This window comes from Seriola lalandi, unplaced genomic scaffold (assembly GCF_002814215.2).
Source record: "Seriola lalandi dorsalis isolate HSWRI2012SDOR001 ecotype SW California unplaced genomic scaffold, Sedor1 jcf7180002054553, whole genome shotgun sequence".
NCBI classification, from domain to species: Eukaryota; Metazoa; Chordata; class Actinopteri; order Carangiformes; family Carangidae; genus Seriola; species Seriola lalandi.
Window position 1 is genome coordinate 1,971,280 of NW_019525106.1, and position 22,131 is coordinate 1,993,410.

At 41.6% G+C, this 22,131-nt stretch overlaps 1 protein-coding gene across 3 annotated transcripts in view; it reads left to right on the plus strand.

The window, feature by feature from the left end:
• The first annotated feature begins 3,589 nt into the window (after positions 1-3,589).
• The window catches only part of rassf7a (Ras association domain family member 7a), a 33,986-nt gene continuing 15,444 nt past the window's right edge, over positions 3,590-22,131 (plus strand). Inside the window, exons 1-2 of one of the 3 annotated variants that reach the window (XM_023415526.2) lie at positions 3,590-3,666; positions 8,716-8,845. The gene's annotated coding sequence lies outside the window, so the exon portion shown is untranslated. Of the gene's footprint in view, positions 3,667-8,715; positions 8,846-16,291; positions 16,700-22,131 lie in introns of those variants that run through there. The other 2 variants (XM_023415527.2, XM_023415525.2) reach the window with 2 other exon arrangements.

Genomic DNA, 22,131 nt, shown 5'->3' on the forward strand with positions numbered 1-22,131 from the left:
TTACAATATACATATACAAACATAAAGCATGCAAGCCTTCCCTTTGCACACTGCTAATACTGGAGAAAATGTTTCATACTGTATTGGCAGATACATAACATGAGTAACAGACTGGAACAAATCAACTCCACTTAAGGTTCATATGTTCTGTGAGATATCCTATTGTTCTCCAAGAGTTAATGGGAAACTAACTATCCATTGTATTGTGAAGGGCAATCTAAGACAAATTTTGTCCTGACACACTTATGGCAAACAGTTTTTGGGTAGATGAAGCATAAAGAGGCAGTCACATTTAACACCTTAGTTCAAAAGGGTATATAATGTTGAGAGAAGTGGTTTGTTTTGAAGCTGTCACATCAATTCTTACATGGAATTTCATTTCAGGGGAACCGCTGCAACCAACACGCTGACGTTTCCAAACTTGCCCGGTGTTAAGTATGAATACCTGATGTGAGCATGCACAGACACACATTAGAAAGCACTTCCCATATTTCTGGCGTGCATGCGTAAGTTCTGTACACAGAAACAGGAAGTAAATAAATGAGTCAAAGTACCAAAACACAGGTAGTCATTAAACCTTGAGAGTGCTCCTCTCTACAGTGCTGGATTAAGAGGTGTACACATGTCAGACACAGGAATGTATGATGTCTGTATACATGTAAGCGTACATATCCATTCAACCATTCGACAGTTCTTACATAACATGTTGTATTTCTTATCTTCTAGTAATTCTTTCCAACTGCACCACCTTCGATCATCTTTCTCACATGGCTGCTTCATTTGTGGGATTGTTTCTCTCCCTTGCTCCCCGTCAGGTGTTTTCATCCATTCTCCCATCACACTGGTACTATTACATCTCAAGACACAAATGGAGGAGAATGGAATGAAAAGTGAGGCCTTTTATGGTGTTAAAGTGGGATGGTGTCCACCTTCTCTCTCTGAAAGGGATCATTCTCACATCTGGTCAGGACCTAATCTGGGCTGTACTTCCACTCCCCAGTTATTACCAGATAATATAACAAACCAGGAGGGCCTGGGCTTTATCTACTGATTTGAGATAGTAAATATTGCGAGAAAAGCTGAAAATTGGATTGCAAAGAAGAACAATTTCCTCTAATATGTCTGATATATAGCGAAACATGTTTCGAAAGAAATGCCTTCTGCAAAAAAACATGCATCTGTATTCTTTTATCTGATTTAAAAAAAACCTGTGGATTAGAAAAATCAGGGTCAATGGAGATTTGAGACTTTTTAATCAAACATCAAATTAAAAAAAACAATGATAGCACTGCAGTGCCACTGCATTATAAATTTGCTTTGTAAAACTTTTCCCCTGAGGATGATTTAAAAAAAAAAAGAAGAAGAAGAAGAAGTGGATCATATTATTAAGGCAAATATAACAGCTAATAGAGTGCATACAAACAACATAATTCCCTGTCTGTCACGAATACACACACACACGCCCACATATACATACATACAAGGGTAAACAAAGTGACATTTCTGACACAGTGAAGTTGGCAAAGTGTGTCAGCACATGCTGTGAGCACCATACCAGATGTGGTTGATATGATTGGATCATGTCAGGTAGGTTGTAGTTAGATCCCCCAGAACATGCCATTAAAGCTGTCTGACACAGGATGTTTGTAGAATAATCTAATCACATGCAGTACTGCTGTATCTTCATGCTGTAACGGCAGCTAATAAGATGGGTGTGAATAAATTACGGTACATGGAAATATTTAGTGACAGACAACACACCAACAGTGAATGTTATCATGGAAAGGAATGCATTTCTTTATTTTATTATTATATAATAATATTACTGACTTGAGGCAGGCCACGCTGTAACTGAATATACCTACAGTATGAGTTCAGACAGGCCCAGCAGAAGCTGTTTGTACAGTACATGTAAGACCACAGGTTCCTGCCGGAACGAACATTCCATTCATTAAGAGATATTTGGGCTACATAACTCATTTTCTGTTGACACCTTTACAACCAAAGGCAGACATGCAGTCTATAAAGGTATACAGAAGGCATAAAATTATTTGCAATTACTCCTTTATATTTACAGCTTTCTGAACTAGAACACAGAGGTCATAAATTTGCATGACAAGGCAATATACTTAATTTAAACAAGTAAAGTAACTGTTCTGCTATCAATGGGGGTTTTCCTTCCATGTGGTCAAGCCCATCAAAGAATATTTTTGTGATGTTTTTGTGATTTTTGATACAATCTAAAGCGGTCAGAGATAACAAATAGAGATTTAAAAGGCATGGTCACACTGTTAGGGAAAGGTTATATATCGGCAAAAACACCATAAGTCAGTTCTCTCACTCATTGTTTTGCAATGCTGAATTGATATACCAGAGCTAATACTGCATTTTCCGCTCATTCTGTTTCAAGGTCATGTATTCAGTAAGTACGAGCAGTGAGAGGCACTGGGGATTACCTGTTGTTCAAGAGGAAGAAAAGAAATGCAGCGGGACTAGGACAGAAGCCTGTTTTCTGGCCTAGTAATAGTGCATATATCAATTTTAAATCACAACATCTTGGCATGCTTTTAGAGAAAGTTCAGAGCTTAATAATGTGTGTTTAATAATCTATTCCAACTGAAGAAAGCCACAAACAGCTGTTGTGTGTTTCCTGCTTTGTGATTCCTTTTCAATTGTTTCCTCTTCAGAAAGTCTTGTTTTAGAGCAGTGATTGTAATTTGTGGGACAAATACAAAATTTATTTTAGTTTTGCATGTTTGCAAAGCCACATGCCTCTCAACAAATAAGATTTTATAGTTTAAGGAATGTTTGGCCTAGAAAGTTGAAAGATGAAAGTGAAACATTTGTAGCAGTATTCGTTGAGAATAGAGTATTGTATTCTTTAATTTATCTGAATAGGGAAATTGATAACATGTGATGCCGGTTTTTAAAAGAAAAAATAACATTTAATATTTTGATACACTAGAGATTTAGTACTTTTGGCTGACACATGATTCAGCATTAAAAGTTTTGTTAACCCCGTAGCAAATGTCTTGTTGAGATCGGTGATAGTTGCCACATGGATAATTTCCCTTTCTTTGTTTAGGAAACAGCATGACCTTTTATGAAAGACTGTTTCAGTTGATAAAAATGTATTACTGGAGCAATTATAACCTTTCCCTTCTACCACTTCTTCCTCGTCATAGCTCAAACACCTGCTGTAACGTGTTGTATATTTTTGAAGATAGTATCCTAAATTATGTAAATACTGTTCTCATACTTAAAAAGTTTTTTTTATTTTTTATCAAAATAGATAAGGACCTAAAGGCCATCTAAAATGTCAGTGTATGCTGTTGTGTGTGGCTGTTCAGAGACACTTATCAAGTGTAGTCAGTCTTTACTATGTTTTGTCTAAGCACACAGTGGCATATATGAATTTCATCTTCTTGAAAAAAATACTGAACATTTTTCCTTAGATATATTATTATTTATTTATTTATTATTTTACTTTCCGTCCAGTTATTCGAACATTTTTTCCAATAAACGCAATTACTTTGGAATTTCTGACCGGATGCTGAATTATTTCTATTTCCTGGATTGCTTGACACGAGCGAACTTTTGACGATGAGGACTAGAGGATGAGTCACTCGGTTGTCCGTCGTACGAAGATCGACTGCTACATCACCTGTAAGTTGTTTTCAACTCGTGTTTTTGTTTCTTCAGAGTAATGTGAAACTGAAATGTTTTTGGACGTTGACAAAGGATGCAACAAGTGCTGGAAAGTGAGCTCGGAGCGCTGCACCTGCAGGGTGATGTCAGGCTAACGATGAACTGAGATACAAAACTTTGCTCCCTGACTTTGTTGTGTAAGTTTCGCACAAGGTTATGGACGAACCTGCTGTCAGTGAATTTAATTGGCTTGGTTTCTACTATGTAGTTGTTTTACTGCCAATATGGTTAATTGTAGTCGACAAATTTAGCTTTAAGATTAAAGTCTGTTCAAAAGTCAACTAACGTCGTGCTAACTTAAAGCTCTGCTAAGTTACAGCTATTAACTGTTATTTTAATAGGTTGTTTTTTTTTTGTTTGTTTTTTTATAAGATACTAATATCAAAATAAAGTTAAGATAAATGAAACAGTAATGGTCCGTCACAGCATGGTCATCAGCCACAACAATACTAATTATCATCGTCATCAATATCTTCATCATCAGCATTAGCTAATGTAAATAAGTTAGCAAATTTGCATTTTCAGTGAAATTAGCTCATTGGCAGCGGCAAAGATAGAGAAAACTTTTGTTGTGCTAAATGAAAAGATGGATTAGTAATATTCGAGGAAATTGCTAGTTTACTGATTTGTCATGGTGTGGCATTATAAAACATTTTGATGTCTTACTGTGCTGCAATGAACCATTATTGTCACTACTGATTCATCTGCTAATTGTTTATTTTAATTAATTGATTAATTGATCCTCACAAATGAGAGGCTTGAGTCAGAGTGGCATGTTTGGTTGAAAAATGATTGAAACGACTAATACACAATGACTTGACTTTTTCTGTGGATTGACTAATAGACTGGCTTATTGTTTGAGCTGTACTTATTGAGCATTTCTCCTTAGATATATTGTCTTTATTTATTTATTTATCTACTTATCATCTTATTAATTTCCCCTTTTTTCCACATAAAACCTGACTAATCTGAAGATATACTGCTCTACCCAAAAACACCCCAGACAGCATCCTTTGGGTGGGTTGCAGTGATCTCTATACCACACATGTGCTCACTGCACATACAATACAGCGTTATGTTTATCGCTTTTCCCTGTGTACATGTCTGCCAAGCTGTTCTGTTGTTCAGTTTTTTGGCGTGACATAATATGTTTGTCTCTTCCTAATCTTGTTTCTTTTACTTCCTCCTCTTCTCGTCTTCTGTTGGTACCTTTTCTCTCTTACTTCCCTCTTTTTTTAATATGGTGTTGTTTTCTTCCCTTTTCTTTATCTTTCCCACTTCACCATAAGTGAATGGCTCAACCTTGTAAATGTTTGTTGTGGCCTCTTCATGTCTCTGTTATGACCATTTCATGCATATTTTATGTATGTTTTAAAATATGGAAGTTGTACTTGTTTTGCAATTAGCGTGTGGTCTTCCCCGTCTGATTCGTGTCTGGAGTTATCCTTGATGGATTTTATCAGATAAATGTTTGCAGGAGAAAGTCTGAGGATGAGGCTGAGATATGATGCTGTTTTGCACCATTTTTGTTTCAGTTATCTTCAACAAATTCTCTCTTTGTCCATTCAGACTGATTATTAACGTCAAACTCTTAAAATATGATATATCAAGGCAAATTTAGATTAAACAACCAAATATTACTGAGTCTGTGAATTGATTTATGCTTAGTGCTGCAGTCAAAAATGATTTAGTATTTTCCTCCAGTATTTTCCCATTATAAATTTGCAGCTCACTCTTTTCATAATGCTGGGATAAAATGGAAAGTGGGACAAAAAGTTGACGGTCAAGTGTTTAGCAGCTTGACCTCTTTGTCCCCTCCACACAATGAAATCCGTACACAGTGACTCATCTGTCCAGCTGCTCAACACCAGAGAGCAGAAAGGCTTGTCTACCAGCTGAGAATCTCACACACCCCCATACCCAATCTTCATCTGGCAGACACTAAATCATTGCAGCATCAGCCCCCTTCTCACCCCTTCTACTAAAGTATCTTCTTTCAGGAACACTGGGATAGTTTATCTTCACTATAGCTGAAACTTGCATGGGTAGGATACTTAGATTGTGCCATTATTATAGCCGTCAGATCTGCTTATTTAATTTATGCTCCTCACATCTCAGGCTAATTTATTCACCATCATCTGATGTGAACTGTGGGAGAAGGATCCTGTATCTATGACTTCATATATGTTGCCAAGTGTTTAATCACATATTTGTTTTAGCATCATCAAAATGTAAATATAGCCCAACAAGCAATGCTTTGTTTTTTTTTTTAACTTCAAAGGCACATTATAGATTTTTGTTAGCAGAATGTATAAGAAAGTGAAGACAGTTGCATAAAACTGTAAATTATTGTTCTAAAAAACTAAAAAGCTAACTGCTTTAGGTGACATATCCAGGTTGCATGGTCAATCTGCAAAAAATATTGCAAGAATCTGCAGTAAGCCCGGAGCCAGAATGTGCCTATTATCTACTGACAAGCTGATACAGGATTGTTAATCCTCAGGTAGTCCTCTCTGTTACCTTTTTTTTTAAACAAAATCAATGGCAGAGTCTTAGACTCGTCATTGCTGTCCATGCTCTGGATGCTATCGGCTTTGTCACCTTCCCTCGCTGTGGCTCATCAGTTATCCTGTCACATTCACACTGTAGAAAGGTAATTTAGCCCCCTTTTTACTTGGTAAATGCTTTCCTGAGAACGAGACCTGCCTGCCACCGCTGAAGTAGGGTAATTTTCTGGCACTGAGGCGATGTATTACAAGGGAGATGATTGTGTTCAAGTGTACAGTACATTGCTGAGAAAGTGATAGATGTGTGATTTCAGTCTGAGTAATACAACTGCTTCCTAACATTTGTAGACCACATTGTCTCTCTGTTCTGTCGGGAATTTACGCCAGAGGGCTTCACTATAATTTAGTTTATCACCCTGGGCAGATGCCAGTGTGCATAGTAAAAACATGATACACTTTACACTCAGGGGGATTTTGATTTTGAAGTCTTTGTTTTGTTCAGTAGGCTAAAGCTAAAACATGTACAAATAGTTAAAATGAATGTTTTTGTCTTGTCGAGGATGCAGGGTAAAAACAACTTAATGAATTTATAATACAGGACGTCTATTTCTGCTGTAAGATAACACTAGCCTGCAGCCCAAGGGTAGTACGATGATTTTAGTGTGACAAGATTAATATGGGATGCAATCCTCTCTTCAGTGGTCTGCTGATATTGAATCAACCTGAAAAGGGATTTATGCATCGCTGATTTTTGCAGATGATGGAGCTCTGCTGGCTTCATTGGGCTGACTTCCACTGTGCACCAGAGTTGTTTATAGGCGAATATAAAATGTTTGGAGTGAAGATCAGCGTCTCATAGTCTAAAGCTGCGGTAGTCTTTTGGAAAACAGTGGGTGGGCCCCTTTGGGTTGTAACTTGTGACTAAATGAAGGCGTCTCTAGGTCCTGTCTTTAGAGATGGAGCCTTTAATTAACAGACGTCACACCGCCTCCAGTGAAGTAGAAAGCTCACCGTTAGCACTCTTAGCCCCCCGGACAATCATTTTATTTTGTTTACATAGACATGCTGAACCTGCATTGTACTTGGCATTGTCGATGCTCTGCCATTTACACCAGTTTGCTGAGAGGTTTTCTCTCCCGTCTGATTTATGTTTCACTTCAACCATTTTTCTCTGCTTTAACAACACAAGACACACAAGTTTGTGCTGGCCTCTGCATTTGCAGGTTGAGATAGGATTGCAGCAGCATTCTGATAATAACGCAGACAATATCCGAATAAGGAATAGAAAACCAAAAAAACAAATGGACAGGTTAGACAAAAGTAAGAGAAGCCTGCTTGGTCATTTCAGAAATAAAAATGATGATTTGTTGATAATGTTGTCTTACACCTGCTAAAATTGATACTGTGTTCTTTGTAATTTTCCCACCCGAGCAGTCCTCTCTGAATGATACCAGAGCAGCATGACGGATCCAATGATAGTACATCTGCCATTTCTACATCAAACCGGAGACAACACTGCTAATCCATGTGGTTTTTCAACTGTAAAATAACCCCACACTTGTGCCAACTTTAGTCTCACCTTGGTCTGTTGTATTTACAGTTGCAAAACTGGACGAGATGGCATGCAGCAAGAAGTTAACGCTCTTTAATATGACTTGTATAACTTTGATATATTCTAAAATCCACAAAGAGTATCATGAGCTGATGACATATGTACACTAAAAAACACTTGAGGGTGTACTGGTGACTCCTTTCACCTAATAGATCCACCTCAGTGATGAAATAGAAATTGGGACAAAAGTGAGGAGGCAACTTTTCAAAGTGCTGTTGGTCGTGTATTGATGGTCGACACTACATGCGTCGAACAGAGTGTAGGAAGGAACTCTTAATGTTGTGTACACTCTAATAAATGGCCTAATATGGAAGTAGACAGGTGCTGTTTGAGTGTGCCAGCCAGAGATAGAGCTGTACCATTAGTGTCACACTGTGCTGCTCAACGTTTTTTCCTCTTAGCAATCTACTCGGTGGACTAGAGGATGTGGAGATGGGACTGAGGAGGAAAGATGAGCTGGAAATAGTTTGTGCAACCATTCATAGGATGGAGTTTAGCCCGGTGATCTATTTCCTGCCTCCGTAACTCAACCCAAATTCACCAATCGCAATCTACTTTACCTCACTTATTTTTCTCTGTTCTTTTTTTTTTTCATAGTAGACTCTTTATTTTTTCCCTTCTTCATCACCCTCCATCCCCCAATATGTTACTTTTTTTCTCTTCCCTTCTCACTCTGTGCATAGGGAGTGGTGTTTGGGCAGTCATGTGACTTTTTGTCTGAACACAATTGCCGGTGTTTGCCATTGGCCGATTTCCTTTGAAAGAGCGTTGGTTTCCCGGGTGACGGGGAATGGCGGCACCACTTCACTTTTCTCTGCAGCTGCCCCCGCCCTCCCCTTCAGCATTGCTCTGAGCCGGTCTCTCTCAGTCACTCTGTCTCTTCCACAGGCTGTGGTGGATCAGGTGGCCCGTGAGCACGACACACAGTGACAGTGACAGGGCTGTCTCGTTCTTCCTCCTCTCCCTCTTCTCCTTTTTCATCAGGCAGGCAGTCACAGAGACCATTACACTGCAGGAGGTGAGTGAAACAAATGGCCTTGTTTGTTGAGTTTTAAGTGTTTGTTTCATTGAGTTTACACTTTTTTTTTAAGTTTCTTTTTTTTAGTTGAACACATGGCTGAACTAATTTTCAATCCTGCAAAAGCCGGGACAGTTTAGTCATTGATTAAATAGTGACTAATGGTTTAGAAGTTGAATGTAAGTTAGTCATTGTTTATTTGACAGACGCTCCTATCAGCTGTATTCGTCACCATGGTAACATCATTTAACATGTTAAGGAAAATGCTTAGCACTTTGACAATACGCGATAACTGATGATGAATCATTCATTCATCTTTTTTTCCAGCAGTGTGTTCGTTTGCTGTGATGTCTGCTAACTTGATTGTGTGTGTCTTGGACAAATTTTTTATATAGTTGTTACAATATGATACTGAGCGTACACAATCATGGTTGGCTTGGCATAGCTTTTAAATGTCCAATAGGATAAACGATGACTAAAACCATGTGGGGATAACACAGTCAAGATGAGCCAAAGTTATTTCTCTGCTGTAATGAGAGCTGTACAGAAGGCTTAGTTCTTTTTTATGTTCCATGAAAGATTGAACAGCTGTGTGCACTCTCTGCTCCACTCGGCTCGTCATGGCACAAACACAATATGGGTTGTGTTTGCGAAGCAGGCCACTTTTTGTGAGGATTTCCCGGCACAGTTACCGTCGTGAAGTGGCGGCCCTCAGAGCTCCCCTTCTTGGGCTCCACCAACCAGGTGGTAGCTTCTGTGTTTGGTCACCAGGGCAACACTGAAAACTGGGCCCCTGCCCCTCCCTCAGGTGCACTTTATCTGATGACCTGGAGGATCCTCTGCACATACACACTCACACAAACACACGCAAACACACACAAGCATCTGTTTGCTGACACTTGACCCCTCACATAGGCAAGGGACAGATGAAAGAATAGTTTTCCTTTGTGAGAATAATGTTGTTATACATGTTGGCCTGTTGAGGTTCACTGATATTTTTTTACTTTATAAGAGAATGTAAATATTGAGAAAAGCACTGACTAGAAGTAGTCCCTATATGTATACGGTTCTTCTCCAGGTTAGCCTCACCTCAGGCTATACTCTGTCTCTGTGTAAACAATCAAGCCATTTATGTCTGGCTGTTGACCTTAGACCACCTCAAGCAGGTGAAGAGTCTGGAGTCTCAGAGAAAGCCCACATGTTGTATAAGAACTTTTATTTAATTTCACAAAGTGGGCCATTTACCGTTTCATGTCTGTCGTTAACTGCAGGCAAGCAGGTTAGATCTAAGGCTGCGCAGTCAGGTGGTGTGGAAATCAAACATTTTTTTTTTTTATCAATATGATGTTTTAGACATATCAGTTGCTTGTCTGTATTGAGCGGCTTAATAATCATAAAATTCGCCGGAAGCAGGGCTGGAGTGAGTGTCACTGATCTACCGCCTGGTAACGCGTCGCTGATGCAACCAGGAGGAAACTGGCGCTGAGGCCATGTTGTTGTTTCTGACAGGCTGTGATGATGTCACCACTGCTGACCCGACAATCCTCACATTCCTGCTGATAGGGTTTTATGCAGACGTGTAGGAGAATATGTGGGAGATATGTGGGAGAGATGCGCAGGCTTGCACACATATGGCCTTTGTCTAAGCACTGATTAGTAATCTGGTATATCCGCACAAACGCGCACACACACACACACACACACACACGCACGTACACACACACACACACACACACACACACACAACCACACACATATAATGTCATTAATTCAGTGTCACGTACATGCCCACTCCAGCACACATTCAAACCCTCTACCATCAGGATAAAGATGGCGATGGCAGTCTCACCAGCCTTGTTAAAATTCAACAGGTCTTTAAGTGTCTGTACTTGAAGTTCTGGTGAATCAGTTTTGCATATGTCCTCTGCTTCAAGCTAAAATGTGTGTCGTTAGAATGGTATGATTAGAGAGACTCCATAATGCACTGGTGTCATCATGTCTTTGTGTGTGTGTGCACATGCGTGCATACATCTCTGTTTGTGTGTGTACTTTTAGAGCATGATTGCGGCTACAAAAGATTTTCTTACTGTAACACAGCTACAGCTTTCCTTTGATCCAGTAAAGCCACAGAAGGAAAGAGATGACAGGCCTGGTGCAGTGAAAGCTTTTAAATGCTGTTGTTCCTGCAGGTGTTTGAATAGTCCTTTCCCCCCCCAGACACTCAGTGGAATAGACCAGCATTGTAAACAATGTTTTAAATAAATGGACAGAGAAGTGAGGTTGACATCTTCGGCTATACGGAGGACAAATAGAGAAGCGTTTAGCCTTGACAAACAGATGTGAGAAAACATTTTTAGACAAACAAGTAGCAGCCTGGAGCGTGTAGAAAGAGGTGTAGACAGACAGACTGGGCGTCAGTGAGAACATCCGGGGGGGCCTCTCTGTCTCTTGCTCTGTGTGGGGCTTACAAAGCTTTTGTTCACCTCCGACCCCTGACCTGCACCCACCTGATAGCTCCCCTGTCACTAACCCGCATTTCCTGTCCATCGAGCAGACACCCCCACCCCCCAGCAGTTGCACCCCACATACAGGCCAATATTTTGCTTTGCCCTACTCTCTCTTTGTCTTGTCAGTCTGTCTGTCGGGTCCTCACTCTGTCCCGAGAAATCCTGGGGCTTGTACAGGGGGGTGGGGGGGTGGGGGGGGTGTCCCTGCCACAAAGATCTTGTTGACTGCACTTTGACTTTCTTTTGTTCCCCGACCCACTTGCACTCCTCACATGGGAGAGAAACAGAGAGAAATTATGAGGTTTAAGTGGAGGTCAGGTTCACCGGCATCAGCATCCCATACAACTGAATCCATGAGGAAAAGTTGAGTCGAGTCACAGCTTTCTCCCTGTACTAATCAGGCTGGCTGTAGCCTACTTCCATTTACTGATAGGAACAGTGCCGAGCAGCACAGTGTGATACTAATGGTACAGCTTTATCTCTAGAGACAGAGAGCGACTATACATCTAGAGGCAGGATGGAAACAGACTGGCTTAGCTAGAAGGAATGAAGGAGACAGTTCGAGGCACTAGTTAGCTACTTCCAACAGGACCACTTGAAAGCAATGACGGATAATGCCGCAGCTTATGATCTAGGTCCAAATATATTTCACCTCTGAAAATAGCTGTTCATATAGCTCCTCAAAAATAAAACACAAGGCCACGTTAGAGGTAGCAGTGTTTTGTTTTGTTCTTTTTGTTTTTTTTGTTTTGTTTTTGAATGATGGTAGCTTCGTCCTGAGCCAGTCTGGACTGGTTCTGAATAAAGAGGGAGAAAAAGAGACGATGGAGAAACGGTGCAGGAGTGCGGCCAAAGTCCTGACAACTTGGAAGCTGCTAAAAACCAACTGGGATTCTCTTATGTGCTTTGCTAGTTCGACCTGAAAGGAGTGTTCAGAAAGAAAAATAAGGCTGTATGTTTTTTTTTTTTCTGGCTTCTCTTTTATCCCATGTTTGGAGGAATACAGAGTTTGTTTACCAGCTGTGTATATGTTGATCCAGTTGAACCTCTCTTCCTGTCATTTTCACTTTGTACTCTCCTGTCATCCCTTTGTCCTCAGCTTCACCTTGGAGATGCATTTTCAATACAGCTGTTGTTATTTGTAAAGAGATGATATAGTGACATTCGTTTGCTTCCAAAACATGAATCATCTTCTGAGCCACGTTTCTGGGAAGAAAACAAAAGTCTTTGTCTGTTCTTGGTGTGGGATGTGCTATATTTATGATTCAGCAGTGCAATTACCTTCGCTGGCGAAAGCCATCTCGCCTGTCATAATGATACACAAGGCATAGCTGCACTACTGGAGCAACAGCATTGGCCTGACCATAATGAGACAGCAATGCTATACTTAGGCGTGTTTGTCACAAACACGACATTACTACCTTACGTTGCTTGCCATGAAAATGAAAACCGATGTCAACAAAAGTTCAGGATTTTGTAACTTGTTTTGGTTTCTGAAAATAGAGCTATCGTAGTCTGCTCTCATTCCATTCACCGCCCAGCCTTTAGTCTTGACCGACCTGTTGTCCACCTGTTGAAGGCTGTTTTTAGTGAAAGGCTGAATAAACGGGGAGAAGAAAGGGTGGGGGTTTCAACGAGGGAGACGTGAAGGGGTGAGCCGTAGCGGCAACTTAATGCTATTCATTCACGGTGAATAATGGCCAACAAAGAGACTATCAGCATGTATTCCCCTCTCTCTGCTCCCCTCCACAGAACCTATTGAACTGCTGCCAGACCCAGCCAGTCTATTTCTCAGCCTGAGAGCCATCTTCTTGTCTCCTCGGAGCTGAGTTATGGCTGGCTTGCCACTCTTTGGACAGATTTATACCTACTATCACTTGTTGAGTATTAACTTGGTAGTAGGTGGTGATTGAAAGTATTCAAAAAGCTGTGTAGACCATGGAGCTGAGTGCATTTCCAGTCTTTGTGCAGTGAGCAATAAGTGGTAAATAAGAACAAAATGGGGAAGGATTTCCTCTGAAAGCGCAGGTTTTAAAGGTTTTAAGGCCATGTCTTTGTTTTCTTCAGCTTCTTTGCTGAATGCGGAGGGAGGGTTGGAGGAGGAGGGGGAGGGGGGTTGCAAGAATGTTTGAGTCACGTAGAAAAAGAGGGATGATATGTGGGGTTTGACAGGGGAGGGTGGGATGAGGGAGGCACAGCAGTGGGAGGTGCCCTGAGGAATGCCTGGAAGGTGTCATCGAGGTCTGGGAGGCTTTGGGCTGATAATCCTCCACATCACATTACAATACCCTCACCCACCACTCTGATTGTTGTCTTTCTGTCTTCAGAGTCTCAAACCAATAAGGAGGACTCCTTGCCTGTTAACATTTGCCTGGTCATCTCTTACAAAAAAGCTCTTCAGTGAACATGGTGTGGGTCTGATGATGGACAAGCACATGATCCCACTGAAGGGTAATAACCTACCTCAGCCTTTTCTCAGTGTGGCCTCTGGTACCTAAGCAATGCCTCAGGAGGCCCCCCCTCCCCACTTTTATTCTAGAGTGTGGTTTAAGTGATTTGTCAGACAACACAACTCTTAGATGTGCCAAAAGCTTTGCTTTATAGACAGAACAGTGAAACAGTTCACATAGATGTGAACTGACTCTCTGTGGGCCTCTGTGACTCAGCTGGCTAAAAGCTACAGCATTCTTCGCTGTGGTCTTTTGTTTGCATGATTTAACTCATCAAATTAATGCAATTAATCCAAGACATCTATTTTTGGAACATCTGCTTTATACAATGTGCTCTCTGGTTATTAGGCGCTGTGACTGCATGTCCTCATTAGTCTAGTTCAGAATACAATCTGCTGTCAGATAAAGGCAAAGTAAACACATGGATAATGTAGGTATTGTCAATGGCCTGCTGCTGCTGAATCATGAGTTGCATGACTATAATGGTTTTATGCAGTAGGGAGAAAAATATATTTATTAATATTTTGTAAAGCTACAATTGAAATCTTATTTTCTTTTTTCTTTTGTATGACTGTTCCCTTTGACATTTTAAATTCCCGTCCTGTGCTTTTTTGTTACACAGTTGTAACACATTTTGTGTCAATCATTTGTTAGTATTAGTTAGTATTTATCTACTGTCCTTGGGTCACGCTAGGAAAATTAGCAAACAAATGAAAGCAACAGTCAAATGTTCAAAAATTCCAGATCCAAATTGAACAGAAAGAGATGCAAAAGTATAAAAAGTAAGATTCAAGTTGATATGTTGGTCGATATTGGCTTATCACATATATATCAGTATTGGTCCAGCCATCTTCCGAGGTAATGTGTTAATGTAAAAAAAAATGACTATCCACTGATATATCAGTAGATTTATACTCTGGTAATATATCTAGAGCTACACTCCATTTAGAAAGTCTTCACACTCACAGTTCACATTTCTTTACGTTGCTGCAGCCTTATGCTAAAATCAAAAAAGGTCATTTTTACCTCATCAATCTACGCTTAATCCCTCATAATGAAAAAGTGAAAACAGAATTTTAGAATCTTGTTTCTCACAGTCTGAGAGTCCCTTAGCTTTCACTGAGGAGAGGCATCTATCTGGCCTCTCCGGCATACAGCTCAGATCAGTGGAGTGCTGCAGCGATGGTTGTGCTTCTGGAAGTTTCTCCCATCTCGACAGGATCTCTGGAGCTCAGACAGAGTGACCGTCCAAGGCCCTTCTCCCCTGATTTCTCAGTTTGGTCGGGCAGCCAGCTCCAGGAAGAGTCCTGGTTGTTCCACACTTCTTCCATTTAAGAATTATGGAGGCCACTGTGCTCTTGGGAACCTTCAATGCAGCACAAATGTTTTTTGTAGCCTTCAGCAGATCTAGGCCTCGACACAATCCTGTCTCTGAGCTCTGCAGGCAGCAACTTCCACCTCATGTCTTGGTTTGACTGAATTTTTTTTTTTTTTTTTAGCATAAGGCCGTAACATAACATATTGTGAAAAAAGTGAAGGGGTCTGAGGACTTTCTCAATGCAGTGTTAATGATTCTGTTTTTTTAGGATGCCACAAAGGACAACACAGCCTGACTTCCACTTTAATTTACATTTCAGACTTCTGCTTGGTATCATGTCCAGTCTTTAGTTTCAGGTTTGGGGGGTGGGGGGGTGGGGGTTGTAAAGGTGGAATGAAGAAGAGGCTACTAATGATTCAGATTTAGTTTGAGGGAGATGTGAAGATGGAGAGCAGGATCTTGTTCATGCTGAGGGGCCTCCTGCATTTTCTTCCTGACCCATTGGTCACGCATGTCTTGGCTCTGTGATTGTGTGTGGGAGGTGGCTGTGGAGATAAGAACACAATGCACTGTTTCATAAATGATTGTTCAATAGTTTCTATAATTGATTAGGCGTTTGTTTTCTACATGTTGCTCTCTAGTCCAGAGTGGTCAGATTTAGGGTGCTCCGATCTCTCATTTTCCCACAGGGCGTTGTCCAACTCAAACACACACACAAACACTCTCTCTGCAGTTGCACCTGGTTTGTCGGACTATGACCTCATTCCAGGAAAAGGAAGAGACAATCACCTGACGGCCTCATTTGTGTAATCAGCTGTTCATGTTACTGGAGGCCAGAGGGAGGATGTACGCCTCAGGTTATAGGTTACAGAAACAGACTCACATGCAAATACATGTGCATGCACAGAGTTTCAAGTTTTATTACATTCTTATCTCCGAGTTTTCTTTCAAGCAGTCCTTTGTGTCATTGGAAAATGAAGAATACAAAGAGAATATGTGAGAAAATTGATACGGAGGGAGAATGACAAAGCCGAAAACACGCTTTCAACTACCTGAAAAGGGGGGAGGGGCCAGATATGTCAGCACAGCCAGAAAGGGTGGAGATAGAGAGAGGGAGGGAGAGAGAGAGAGAGACTGAGAGGGTGTGTTTCTGTGTGGGTGCGAGACACAGAAGAGAAGGAGGAGGGGTGTAGAGAGCGAGAGAGAGAGAACTCTAGCAGTCTCTCAGATCTTGGCTGTGGTGAGGACACCCAGGAGAAGTGCATTCCTGAGGCAGCAAGAAGAGGAGAAGGCAGCAAGATAGAGCAGAGGAGAAGTTGCGACATCCTTTAAATCTCCTCCAGTGACCACATCTGACTGCCTCTGACCTCCGCTGGACTCGCACCCTCCTCACACACACACACACACACACACACACACACACACTCAACGCTCACTCGCTGCCTCACACACCAGCCACACAACTGGCTCTGCTGCTCTGTCAGAATTAAGGATTTCCCTGAGCGAAGGAGAGAGACGGAAAGAAAACAGACAGAGGAAATTAAAGGCACTGAAGAGACGGAAAAGATCCTCTCGCTCGGTGAGTGTAAGGGCTTCTTTCACAGATTGTTTGAATGTGTCCATGTCGGTTTGTATAATCGCTGTAATATCAGCGTCGGGAAGTTTCTCTGAAGTCAAACGATCTGTCGGCTTTATGTTCCTGCATGCATGTAAAGAGAGCTATTATTATTTATGTGTGAGCTTGAGTTTGTGTGTTTTTGTGAGTGTCAGAAACAAAGAGGATCTTGTGTTATGTCTTTGAGGAGGTGAGCTGTGTCTTCACATGTACCTGTTGACACTAGACCCGCCACCCAAGTATTCCTGTATGAGCCATAAGGACTCAAACCTGTTTGGGTGAAACTTCACTCTTTGCGCACTCAGGTGTTTTCTTTTTTTCTTCTTTTTCTTTTTTACTTCTCTGTGTGTTTTTTTTTTTCTTTGTGTTTTGGAGTACTCCCTGTGTGACTCAGAGCTGGTCTACATGTGCATTTTTTGTCTGAAAGCATTTCCCGTGTTAGAGCTGTGAGACAAGTGCAGGCTCTCTCTTACACAGGTCTCCTGTCACAACGGCTGCACCTTTTACCACTGTGGGATTAAAGATTAATTCATGGAGGGCACGGGCAGAGTTCAGCTCACTCACTACGTGTTCCAACTGCATTTAACTGTTAACGTGCTACACATCTCGAATGCCAACACTGTGCAAGTCTAATGCACCAAACCACTCTAAGCCTATTTAAACATTGAATCATCATTGTGCATGGCTAGCATCTTATTTAACATTTCCCAGCATGGTATGTGTCAGATAGTGGAACTCAGAGCTCATTAGCAGGCTGTATTTGTTATCCAATCAGGGCCATCGATTGGACACACACACACACACACACACACACACACACACACACACACACACACACCACCCCCACGGGAGGTGATTATTTTTTCTCCTGACCAACTGTGGGAGTTTCAGAGTTATACCTCATGTGTTATCTCTGTTTGTGTGTTGCACACAGTTAACTTGGTTCTATAGAGGTAATGTCAGCATAATAGGTGATTGTGAAGGAAGGAACCAAATGGACAACTATTAACTCAAGTATACATCATAGCTTTAACTTGGCTCCTTTCATTAATTTTTTTTGTACTAATTTAATATTTTACCATTTTTTTCAGTCATGTTCCTGCTTTTGGTACCATGGTCCAAAAGTATTAGTCCTAGTTGCCTTTCCTCATTTAAGTGGATCAAGTCACTGATACTGACTCTGCATGCCACAAGCTCCTTGGGAAATCATCCTAAGTGCTGTATATTTATTACCTTCAACCAGTAAAATGTAGGAAGTCCACCATGTTTGCTTCAGATCTTTGATTGACAGAGCAGAGAAGTGATGATATAATGCGCTGCCTTCTTTTTTAAGTACTGTGGGGTATTTTATCTTAAGCGAAAACCAGACAGCGGGATAATGATGTGGTTGCCAGTAGTTGGAACGCATAATAAAACTTTCAACTTCCTTCACAGCCTTGTTTAGTTAGCACTTATTTTTTCTCTCCTTCCCTTTGTGTCTTCCTCACTGCCTAGATATTTCTTATTTTCTATCACATGAATGAGCCTGTTTAGCATGGAGACAGCAGAGTGTCCTCTGAGAATCATCGTGCCTTGTTCTCTGCAATGTTATTTTTACTGCTCTTTCACTGCTCGAATACACAGATGGACTCCCCTCCTCTTCTAGACTCGTCTGTCTGTCTGTCTTTCTGTCTTTCTGTCTGTCTGTGACTCTGTCTGTCACTCAGCTCGCATGGCAAGGAAAGCAAGTCCACCCATGCACAGCGAGATATCTCTTGGGATTCTTGATGGGAATTTTTAAAGTCATTTTTCATGCTGTGATGACTTAATTTCTCGCTGTCCTTATCAGGAGTATTTCCCAACTCCTGCAGATGCACTCAGAGCCAGAGGTAATTGGAAACGCCGTAACAGCATGTCGGCAAAATAATATGTTTGCATGTTTGGGATCCTAGGAAAGGGGGTTTGAACCACTTTCTCCACACTCTCTCTCCCTCTCTCTCTCTCTCCCTCTCCCTCTGTAGCTGTCTTTCTTTCCCATGTGTTGCTCTGTCTACCTCTCTTGCTCCCTCTTGTTCTTTCCGTGCGTCCTTCCCCTGCCTGTGCAATGTGACGGAAGGTAGTGCTGTGCTCTGCTCATGTCGGATCCATTAGGGATGAAAGCACACTGCAGTGATAAAAGATTGATCCAGTCTTCCTTGCATCACATTCACATCCCTCACACCCTGCTCCCTCATCCTGCCTCACACCCCTGTTTCCAAGTCAACCCATTTTTCAATTTATTAAATCATCTGTACCCCTCTAAATAAATCATCCTCACCAAGTTTACTACGGCAAACTTTTTCCTCTCAGGGTTTCATAAAGGGGGACATTCTGTTATCCTTTTGTAGGATGCTGTTCTCAGTGATGCAAATAAAATATATTCCTTCCAATGAAATTTTTGAGTAAGTACATTTTAAAAAAGAAAAAAAGAAAAAGAAATTGGACTAGTTCTTTCTCCAGGTGTTATACAGGGAAGGGTAATATGTACTTGGCTTGAAGAACCAGTAAGAGACTGGCAGCCAGCCCGGCACACACAGGCCTTACTTCACCTGTTGTATCCGAGGAAGCAAAGACAAACACAGCAGACCTGCAGTTTGTCAGCTGGGAGGCTGTAATTACTGAGAGGAAGGAGGGCTTTTGGAGAAGGAATTTCACTGCGGTTCTACTTTTAGATCTTTAGAGACGTGGGTTTGAAGAGCACCTGAAAACACAGTAAAACTGTGCAGAAATTTCTGGACCGATCAGAAACAAGCGTATGTCTTTTGATCCCAGCTGGCAGTTTGTGCAACATCAATCCTTTAGGGAATAGTTTGTTGCCAACTGCCAGGCTTTGTACATGTTTTTTGTCTCCAGTCAACCTTTTTAGGGAATGTTGGTGAAACAGTTAGGAAAGGTTTAGGCCGACATACAGGTCCTCAGCCTGAATGAACTCATGCAGGTCAGAGGTACTGTCAAAATGTCCTTAGTCCACCTAGGGACATGTTCCCAAGAGAGTCCAGCTGACCGTAAAGTTCACCTGAGTGAATGCTGTCATGTCATGTCAGGGTGAACTTCCTGTAGCCTTCATGGGTGTTTGCTCTGTCACATCATCAAACCCATAGCTTCACATTTCGTGTTGTGTTGTAACTGTTTGAAACTACTGGCAGGTTACCTGCTGGGGTTATGGACGTCTGTGTCTGTATGTCTCTTCGTCCATGGCTCTCTGTTCTACTGTGTGTAGTGATTGTAGCGCGGTAAACAGCTCTGCCAACCCCCTGGGACAGTCATGTGACCGTGTGTGTGTGTGTTTGTTCATAGCCATGGATGTGTGTTTGTGTGCGAGTGAGCAGCAGGTTGCTCCCTTGTTCAACCAGCCGTGCTGCGTTGACTCTCTGCTCGCAGAGCTCTCTGGGCAGTAAATAACATGGTGCCTCTGCCAAGGGCCCCGGACGGGTCCAGGAGGGGGGTCAAGACGCCAGCGAAAAAAAGAAAATGTCTGCCTCAGGGCTTGGGACTAGTAAATCAACAGACAGGAGAGGAGAGAGGCAGGTGGATTTGACAGTCTCATCCCTCACGCTGAGAGGCTTTGATGTTAGAGCTGTCATTGAATGTAGATGTGTTTGATCAAGCACATTAGCAGCAAAACAAGCACATGCAGATGACAGCTACTGGTGCACAAACACTGATGAGCAGAAGCAAGCCGGGCTGAAATTAGATATTGGCAGTATAAGTGGTAGGCATTAGGGATTACCAAGCTAAATGCCTGATTTGTTTTGATTGGAGATATAGAATAAATGTAGACAACATGAGCTTGACAGCATGACAGATGGGTTTTGTAATGTTTTTTGTTAGGTGACAGGTTTCAGAAGCACCCAGGAATAGCTCCAAACAACTTGAGATGAGCAAAATTAAGTGAGCCTGTGACTCCAAATGTAGGTATCAGACACACACACACAAGCACATGCACACACTGCGTGTCTTCATTCTCTCTGTTCTGTAGCATGTGTGCGCTTAAAGCACAATCTTTCAAAGGTGAATCTTTGCCACTTAATGCGCATGTGAGTGTATAGTTTAGGCTACCATGCTTCCCATAGGACAAAGAGACCAAAGCAGATACTTTTTTCATCCACAGAGATGAACAGATAAGCCAGATTCTCAGTGTCAGGTTACCCTCTTTTATGTGGTTTCAGATGCAATGTTTGACTCAAACCTTGGCCCCGCTCCAAGACGCAGATTTACTGAGTTGCCTGGAGTAAAACCTTGAACCCCCAGAAATGTGGAACTTGGACTGATCCAGGTTTTACATAGCAAGGTTATCCACATAATTTGGAAAAACCTTTATGAAAGTTGTCTTCCCTTCAACACAGACCATAGTAATTGTCTGGTGAGTTTCATTTTTACATATCTCAGACTTCTTGTTTCTGCCTGTCTGTCTGCCTTCTATTGGATACCCCCCCAACAACAAACACTCGTCTTTGTCCAGCCTCTCCTTCATCACTCCCTCCGCTCTCCTCCCTTCTTTGCCGTTCCCAGGGGGAAGTCAACTTGTCTCTCATATGTAAACTCAGCAACAGCAGCCTTGTTGTTGGTATTAAGCTGTGTGTATATGCATGTGTATCCATGCCAAAGATCACCCTGGTGATCTTGAGTCAGTGTGTTCAAAGGCAGCCTTCTGAAAGTGAAGGGGCGCCTCCGACAGATATACCGTCTTGGTCCCAAAGGTGCTCCTAGGGTACTGGGAATCAGCTATAAATCTGCACCCTGTCCTCCTTACCTTTTCCTTACTCATCCTGACTGTCCACACGCCCCCCTGCACTGCTCTGATAGGTGTGATCGTTACTCCACCTCAGAGTAATGACAGGGAGAGAGAGAGTCATGTGTGACACCTCGCTATCAAACCGTAAATCAAGGCCCACCCTAAGTCTTGTGATCCACGAGCAACACAAACAGATTCCACCCTTTACTTTTTGTGTATTTTACATGGGTACATATAGGGTTGGCTATCAAAACATAATACTCACTCTGTACAGACTGGAATTTGTCTGTAAAATGTCACGTGCCAAAAGCTGGCATCAAATGTCTGGTCAGGGTTTTAACCTTGTTTACTTGTTTTATGACCAGATGGTTATTCATTTCAATCCAAATATTGACAATTTCATATTTAAACAGTTACATTGCTGCTTGATACCCAGCTCAAGTTATATTTAAATGTCAAACTAAAACAAACTAAAGATGTTTTATTCAGAATTTTAATGCCTGACCTACAGGTGAGCAGTGTAAGTTGAAATGGTGGTAATTGAGTTCACAATGCAAAAGCTTCAATATTAACTAAAGTTCATAGTTTTATGATGTGCTGTACATTCCACAGTGCTTGTCTGTTCAAACGCCCGCCCCCCCCC